Here is a 9,428-nt window from a genome sequence, read left to right as displayed (position 1 = left end):
TGGTCTTGGTCCATAGTGGAGTTTGGAGTGTGACTGTTTGAGGTTGTGGACAGGTGTCTTTATACTGATAACAAGTTCAAACAGGTGCCATTAATACAGGTAACGAGTGGAGGCAGAGGAGCCTCTTAAAGAAGGTCTGTGGAGAGCCAGAAATCTTGCTTGTTTGTAGGTGACCCAAATACTGTATTCCACCATAATTGGCAAATAAATTCATTAAAAATCCTACAATTTTATTTTCTGGATTTTTTTTTCTCATTTTGTCTGTCATTTTGTTGAAGTGTACCTATGATGAAAATTACAGGCCTCTTCTCATCTTTTTTAAGTGGGAGAACTTGCACAATTGGTGGCTGACTAAATACTTTTTTGCCCCACTGTATGTGGTCCATCTCGATAATCCCAAACTGGTTAAAATTTAAAAACTTGATTATTATTTAGGTTTTGTAGTTAAAGCTTGATAGTAGACTTGTTGCAAATAAGTCACAGGCCTTTGTTCAATGTCATTGTACATCTATATAAAGACCCATCGAGGACAATCATGATCAAATCACTACTTCTTATTCTAAATCATGTTTATCACCACAATGACAAGATGGGAATGTTAATTCCCATGAGGGTAATATAATAACCAACATGAGGTAAATACACTACCTCACTGGTACCCTGTTATTAATGTTATGATACCAACATGAGGGTAATATACACTACCTCACTGGTACCCTGTTTATAATGTATGTGATATCAACTATGAGGTAAATATACACTACCTCACTGGTACCCTGTTTATAATGTTATGATACCAACATGGAGGGTAATATACACTACCTCACTGGTACCCTGTTTATAATGATCTGTATGTTATGCATACCAACATGAGGGTAATATACACTACCTCACTGGTACCCTGTTTATAATGATCTGTATGTTATGATACCAACATGAGGGTAATATAAACTACCTCACTGGTACCCTGTTTATAATGTTATGACACCAACATGAGGGTAATATACACTTACCTCCACTGGTACCCTGTTTATAATGTTATGATACCAACATGAGGGTTAATATACACTACCTCACTGGGTACCCTGTTTATAATGTTATGATACCAACATGAGTGTAATATACACTACCTCACTGGTACCCTGTTTATAATGTGATTGATACCAACATGAGGGGTAATATACACTACTCACTGGTTACCCTGTTTATAATGATCTGTATGTTATGATATCAACATGATGGTAATATACACTACCTCACTGGTACCCTGTTTATAATTTATGATACCAACATGAGGGTAATATATACACTTACCTCACTGGTAACCCTGTTTATAATGTTATATACCAACATGAGGGTAATATACACTACCTCACTAGTACCCTGTTTATAATGTTATGATACCAACATAATGGTAAATATACACTACCTCACTAGTACCCTGTTTTATAATGTTATGATATCAACATGAAGGGTATATACACTACCTCACTGGTACCCTGTTTATAATGTTATGATACCAACATGAGGGTAATAATACACTACCTCCACTGGTACCCTGTTCATAATGTTATGATACCCCAACATGAGGGTAATATACACTAACCTCACTGGTACCCTGTTTTATAATGATCTGTATGTTTTGATATCAAACATGAGGGTAATATACACTACCTCACTGGTACCCTGTTTATAATGTTATGATATCAACATGGAGGGTAATATACACTACCTCACTGGTACCCTGTTTATAATGATCTGTATGTTATGATATCAACATGAGGGTAATATACACTACCTCACTGGTACCCTGTTTATAATGATCTGTATGTTATGATATCAACATGAGGGTAATATACACTACCTCACTGGTACCCTGTTTATAATGTTATGATACCAACATGAGGGTAATATACACTACCTCACTGGTACCCTGTTATAATGTTATGATATCAACGGAGGGTAATATACACTACCTCACTGGTACCCGTTTATAATGATCTGTATGTTATGATATCAACATGAGGGTAATATACACTACCTCACTGGTACCCTGTTATAATGTTATGATATCAACAGGAGGGTAATATACACATACTCACTGGTACCCGGTTATAATGTTATGATACCAACATAATGGTAATATACACTACCTCACTGGTACCCGTTTATAATGTTATGATATCAACATGAGGGTAATATACACTACCCACTGGTACCCTGTTTATAATGTTTTGATACCAACATGAGGGTAATATACACTACCTCACTGGTACCCTGTTTATAATGTTATGATATCAACATGAGGGTAATATACACTACCTCACTGGTACCCTGTTTATAATGTTATGATACTAACATGAGGGTTAATATACACTACCTCACTGGTACCCTGTTTTTTAATGATCTGTATGTTATGATACCAACATGAGGGTAATATACAGTACCTCATTGTACCCTGTTTATAATGTTATGATATCAACATGAGGGTAATACATACATACCTCACTGGTACCCTGTTTATAATGATCTGTATGTTATGATTAACCAACATGGGTAATATACACTTACCTCACTTGGTACCCTGTTATAATGGATCTGTATGTTATGATACCAACATGATGATACTATAAACTACCTCACTGTACCTGTTTATAATGTTATATGATACCAACATGAGGGTAATATAACACTACCTCACTGGTACCCTGTTTATAATGTTATGATACCAACATGAGGGGTAATATACACTACCTTCACTAGTACCCTGTTTATAATGGTATGATACCAACATAATGGTAATATACACTACCTCACTGGTACCCTGTTTATAATGTTATGATATCAACATGAGGTAATATACACTCCTCACTGGTACCCTGTTTATAATGATCTGTATGTTATAGATATCAACATGAGGGTAATATACACTACCTCACTTGGTACCCTGTTTTATAATGATCTGTATGTTATGATATCAACATGAGGGTAATATACACTACCTCACTGGTACCCTGTTATAATGTTATGATACCAACATGAGGGTAATATACACTACCTCACTGGTACCCTGTTTATAATGTTATGATATCAAACATGAGGGAATATACACTACCTTCACTGGTACCCTGTTTTATAATGATCTGTATGTATTGATATCAACATGAGGGTAATATACACTACCTCACTGGTACCCTGGTTTATAATGTTATGAATATAACAAGGAGGGTAATATACACTACCTCACTGGTACCCTGTTTATAAATGATCTGTATGTTTTATGATATCAACATGAGGGTAATTACACTACCTCACTGGTACCCTGTTTATAATGTTATGATACTAACATGGAGTAAATTACACTACCTCACTGGTACCCTGTTATAATGATCTGTATGTTATGATACTAACAATGAGGGTAATATACACTACCCTCACTGGGGTACCCTGTTTATAATGATCTGTATGTTATGATACCAACATGAGGTAATATACACTACCTCACTGGTACCCAGTTCATAATGTTATGATACCAACATGAAGGTAATATACCACTACCTCATTGGTACCCTGTTTATAATGTTATGATATCAACATGAGGGTAATATACACTACTCAATGGTACCCTGTTTATAATGTCTGTATGTTATGATACCAACACTGAGGGTAATATACACTACCTCACTGGTACCCTGGTTTATAATGTTATGATATCAACATGAGGGTAATATACACTAACCACTGGTACCCTGTTTATAATGATCTGTATGTTATGATACCAACATGAGGGTAATATACACTACCTCACTGGTACCCTGTTATAATGATCTGTATGTTTATGATACCAACATGATGATACATAAACTACCTCACTGGTACCCTGTTTATCAGGTATGATACCAACATGAGGGTAGTTACACTACCTCACTGGTACCCTGGTTATAATGTTATGATACCAACATTGAGGGTAATATACACTACCTCACTAGTACCCTGTTTATAATGTTATGCATACAACATAATGGTAATATACACTACCTCACTGGTACCCTGTTCATAATGTTATGATACCAACATGAGGGTAATATACACTACCTCACTGGTACCCTGTTTAAATGTTATGATACCAACATGAGGGTAATATACACTACCTCACTAGTACCCTGTTTATAATGTTAGATATCAACATGAGGGTAATATTACACTACCTCACGGTACCCTGTTTATCATGTTTATGATACCAACATGAGGGTAATATACACTACCTCACTGGTACCCTGTTTATAATGTGTATGATATCAATATGAGTGGGGAATATACACTACCTCACTGGTACCCTGTTTATAATGTTATGATACCAACATGAGGGAAGATATACACTACCTCCACTGGTACCCTGTTTATAATGTTTTGATACCAACATGAGGGTAATATACAGTATACCTCACTGGTTACCCTGTTTATAATGTTATGATACCAACATGAGGGTAATATACACTACCTCACTGGTACCCTGTTATAATGTTATGATACAAATGATGGAATATACACTGACCTCACTGTACCGTGTCTATGTTATGATACAACATGAGGGTAATACACTACCTCACTGGTACCTGATTATAATGTTATGATTACCAACATGATGGTAATATACACTACCTCACTGGTACCCTGTTCATAATGTAGTGATACCAACATGAGGGTAATATACACTACCTCACTGGTACCCTGTTTATAATGTTATGATACCAACATTGAGGGTAATATACAGTACCTCACTGGTACCCTGTTATAATGTTTTGATATAACATGAGGGTAATATACACTACCTCACTGGGTACCCTGTTTATAATGTTATGATACCAACATGATGGTAATATACACTACCTCACTGGTACCCTGTTCATAATGTTAGGTACCAACATGAGGGTAATATACACTACCTCACTGGTTACCCTGTTTATAATGTTATGATACCAACATGAGGGTAATATACACTACCTCACTGGTACCCTGTTCATAATGTTATGATACCAAACATGATGGAATTATTACACTACCTCACTGGTACCCTGTTTATAATGTTATGATACCAACATGAGGGTAATATACAGTCCTCCATGGTACCCTGTTCATAATGTTATGATACCAACATGAGGGTAATATACACTACTCACTGGTACCCTGTTTATAATGTTATGAACCAACATGAGGTAATATACACTACCTCACTGGTACCCTGTTATTTTAATGTTGATGATACCAACAATGATGGTAATATACACTACCTCACTGGTACCCTGTTCATAATATTATGTTATCAACAATGGTGTAATATACACTACCTCACTGGTACCCTGTTTATAATGTTATGATACCAACATGAGGGTAATATGCCATACCTCACTGGTGTACCCTGTTCATAATGTTATGATATCAACATGAGGATAATATACAGTGCCTTGGCTCATGCTTCTCCACTTTCAACAGAAAATATCTTAGATGGATCCCTCCCGCTGGAGTTGATTTGCTGGGTTGAGGTCTCGGGTCCATATCGCCTGCAGGAAAGAACAACTAAGCATCAGATTTTCTCTTGGCATCCGACACACATCTGTATATTTCATGATGGTAACGTTAAACTTTATGACTTTAGCATTCTACTTGTTAAAGTACACAGGTCTCAGTATGTACTGTCAGTCTATGCAAATTTTGACCACAATAGCACCGATAGAATAGCAGTTCTGATGGTCAAGGTCATCCCTCCATTTATGGATATTTTAGTGGCTTGTCTTTTCCCTGGTTGAGAAGTGTCTGTTCTGCTGTTCTCCACTCCAGACCACTTCACTCTCTTCAAACAGCTGATGGCAGGGTCTGTTTTTGGTTTCATCAGAATGAATGTGCCATTGAATTGTACTTTCTACTATCCTACCTCTTATACGAAAGGCGGATTCCAAAATCCGAAAAGGCTGGGTTCCAATTCCAAAAAGGCTGGGTTCCCAATTCCAAAAGCTGGATTCCAATTCTGAAAAGGCTGGATTCCAAATTCGCAAAAAGGCTGGATTCCAATTCTGAAAAGGCTGGATTCCAATTATAAAAAGGCTGGATTTTAAATTCCAGAAGGCCTGGATTTCCAATTCCCAAAAAGGCTGGATTCCAATTCTGAAAAGGCCTGGATTCCAATTCCGAAAAGGCTGGATGCCAATTCCGAAAAGGCTGGATCCCCATTCCAACTAGTCCACCCGGAGTGGGAATTCATTCACATTGGAGAAAAGTGATTTAAAAAAATAATGTGGAGAAATCAAAAGTGTACGGAGTGAGGTATATGAAATGGGTTAGTCACTTTGTCTGAAAGCATCTGCTAAAGGACCCCAGACTTATCTAGGTCTACATGGTTAGGGAGCAAACCATTAGCTGACTACTGTGGTAGAATTCTAACGGAATACAAGATCTCTAGATCCTTAGAACAGAGATTCTGGGCAAAAAATCTGCACAACTTTTTGAGAATGACCCAACCCTGAGGCTATCAATCAGCTAGTTGGAAAATGGTGTGTTATTCTCAGTGTTACTGAGGGGCAAAGAACAGGAGCTAGTCATAGAACTAAGAATATGTGTGCTCTCGTACGATCACTAATGCTGCTGAATGGAAAACAGAAAGAATGTGAATTACTTTTTTATCTCTGCTAATCAACAGTGGTGTGGGCAAAGTACTGTCTCCTTACTGAAATATTCACTGTGGGATCCGCTCCTATCTTCCATTTTCTGAAGTGCTGGGTAAAAAAAGTGACCAATTTAACTTAGAGAGGATATCAGCAATATCAGCAATCTCGTTTATGCTTCCGAAAACGTCCTTATTATTAATAAAAGGGGTAAGGATTACAACCAATGCCAGGGTGTCGTTCATAGGAACAAACCTGTCCCAAAACATTTTTCTCCTCCTGTTTGTTTTGTCCTCACTCTCCTCCTTCTGTTTTGTTGTTGTCAGAAAACGATCCACACGTCAGCTACCTACTTCACTCTTTAACACCAGAGGCTGTGAGGAGAATAGTGTTGATAAACCTCAGAAATAAACCGTGAGACTGATGGTGGGTTAAGTGATTGATTTAGGGCCACGCTCAGCCCCTAGAGAGATGGTGGAGCGATGTAATCAACATGGGGTCAGTGAAAAGCTCGTCTATTACAGGACTGAAAGAGGGCCCCATCACAGCTTTACTAATGGGCTTTTAAATAGACTTGCTGAAGGACCACCGGTGGAAGTCCCACTAGCCTGACTAGTTCAGAGAGTCATTCCCTGTAATGGCAATGCATTTTAAAAACAGTCTTAAAGTAATTACCATATAGTGGCCTTAATGGATTAAAAAGTAAAGGTAAAATGACATAGTGAACACACCTGAAATGATCTCTAAAACTTTACATTGAAACAGAAGAAGCAATGCTATGGTTTTTGGAATATATTTATGTTTTGTTCTGTTGTACCAGCTCTAGCCCTCTAGAGAGAGATGGGACAGCGGGGTCACAAAGCACAAGTTCTGACCACTGGAGCCCAAAATTAGACACCATGGCAGAGCAGTGGAGGGCAGGGAGCAGCTCATTTCATGGGCCAACAGCAGAGAGCTGCAGGACTTCCCACTGACTGGAAACACATTGGGCGGAGAAGAGGGGTCCTTTAGAGCGAAAGAGAGAGAGTTTGTGTGTTGGTTGTGTGTGTGGGTGTGTGTGTATGTGTCGTGTGTGTGTGTGTGTGTGTGTGTGTGTGGTGTGTGTGTGCTGTGTGTGTGTGTGTGTGTGTGTGTGTGTGTGTGTGTGTTGTGTGTTTGGTGGTGCTGTGTGGTGTGTGTGTGTGTGTGTGTGTGTGTGTGTGTGTGTGTGTGTGTGTTAACAACCTCAACCCTCCAAAACCAGATTGGAAGAGGCAGCAAGCTGTTACAGTCCAGTCTTCCTGCATTTCCATCTGTCACACACCAGGTGGTTGTTGTGAAAAAGTGTGTGTTGTSGACGAACCAGTTGTAAAYGCTCAACAGATAACTGACTTCTAGGTGCCTGATAACGGCAACCTGTTATCAAGTGRAAAACGTTGATATAGCCTACCRCTCAAAATGTGTGCTCCCACACTGTACAGTATAACTGGTTACCCATAGCGATGATATACAGCCCAGGCTACATACGTGGTTGTCGTGGATATCCTGGCCGTGGTTCATAATGACAGATACAGTATATCAACTACGGCTTTCTCATCATGTTCTCCAGCCAGTCATTGCAGACAGTCGTTGCTTGACCCTGTGAAGAGTAGATTATCCACGCCTATTTTCCTACGAAATAAAAAAAAGCGGGGACATTCTTTCCCTCCTTTTATCAAGCTCATGGACATTCTGAAAATAGCAGCTGGGGAATATAAATATTTAAAAAGAAYATGTAAAATTAGACAGATTTCTCAGGCTCCACTTTGAAGTGTTGTCATGGTAGCTGAGATGTGCCTCACACTCTTCAAGTGAGTCRCGGTACTTCTAAAATGTCCTCGCACWTCAGACTGCCTGTGACAGCATCTCCAGACCCAAGAAGCCAAGCGGTATTGCTRTGCAGTTCATGACAGACATAACTAGGCGATTCCTCATCTTCTCTCCATGACCCTGCAAAAGTAAAATTGTTTATGATAATCACACCACAGATGGGCTGCAGTGAAAAAATWGAAAATAAAGACAGGAAGAAATTGCAMCCGGCTGGAAAGTAGGTCTGCTATTTTGAGTGGGTAATCATTCTTAGGAGGAAGTTGTGTTTCACTGTACCGKACGCCACTGCTAGGTCGATTGTTGGGCAAACTTTACCTCAGAAAGAGGCAGTAAGAACCCCCCTATGGAGTTGATCCTTTCCTCCCAGAAGGGAGAAGAAAACTGTGATTTACTGGAACATGTCTCTCTCCTGAATCTAGCTTTACCATCTTCTGGGACCTGCTGTGTAACAGAGCAATCTACATGCTTTTTTTTGCAAACTAATAAATACATTTGTAAATCAGTTTGTCCACAGTAATTGAAATTAAAATGATTCTCAGTATTTCCTATTAGAATGAAGGTCGTTCTCTCCACATTGGTTTTTACCAACAAAAAAACGTTTTTCACATAAAAGTAAAAATGTCACCTCCCCCAATCCATCCGCGGGGGATAAAAGTTCACCCATTTTCTCTAGTCTTAAATAACACTTTCCCAACCCTCCATTACATTGCTTATCTCTCTCGATAGGGGTGGTGGGTAAATTAAATTACTTATCTCCAACTTCATTAACTCTGTTATCTTTCGGTAAGGCGCGTATCCAAATTAGATTTTCATAAAACACCACAAGCAGCTTTTTTAATACTCAACCACACAAGGGATTTGGAGTTTTTTTTTTTTACACAAAGAGAACTAAGCCTATTGGGTCGATGTCTTCCTGTGCCG

Source organism: Salvelinus sp. IW2-2015, unplaced genomic scaffold (genome assembly GCF_002910315.2).
Source record: "Salvelinus sp. IW2-2015 unplaced genomic scaffold, ASM291031v2 Un_scaffold1333, whole genome shotgun sequence".
In the NCBI taxonomy this organism is placed as follows: Eukaryota; Metazoa; Chordata; class Actinopteri; order Salmoniformes; family Salmonidae; genus Salvelinus; species Salvelinus sp. IW2-2015.
This window is presented reverse-complemented; position numbering follows the sequence as displayed.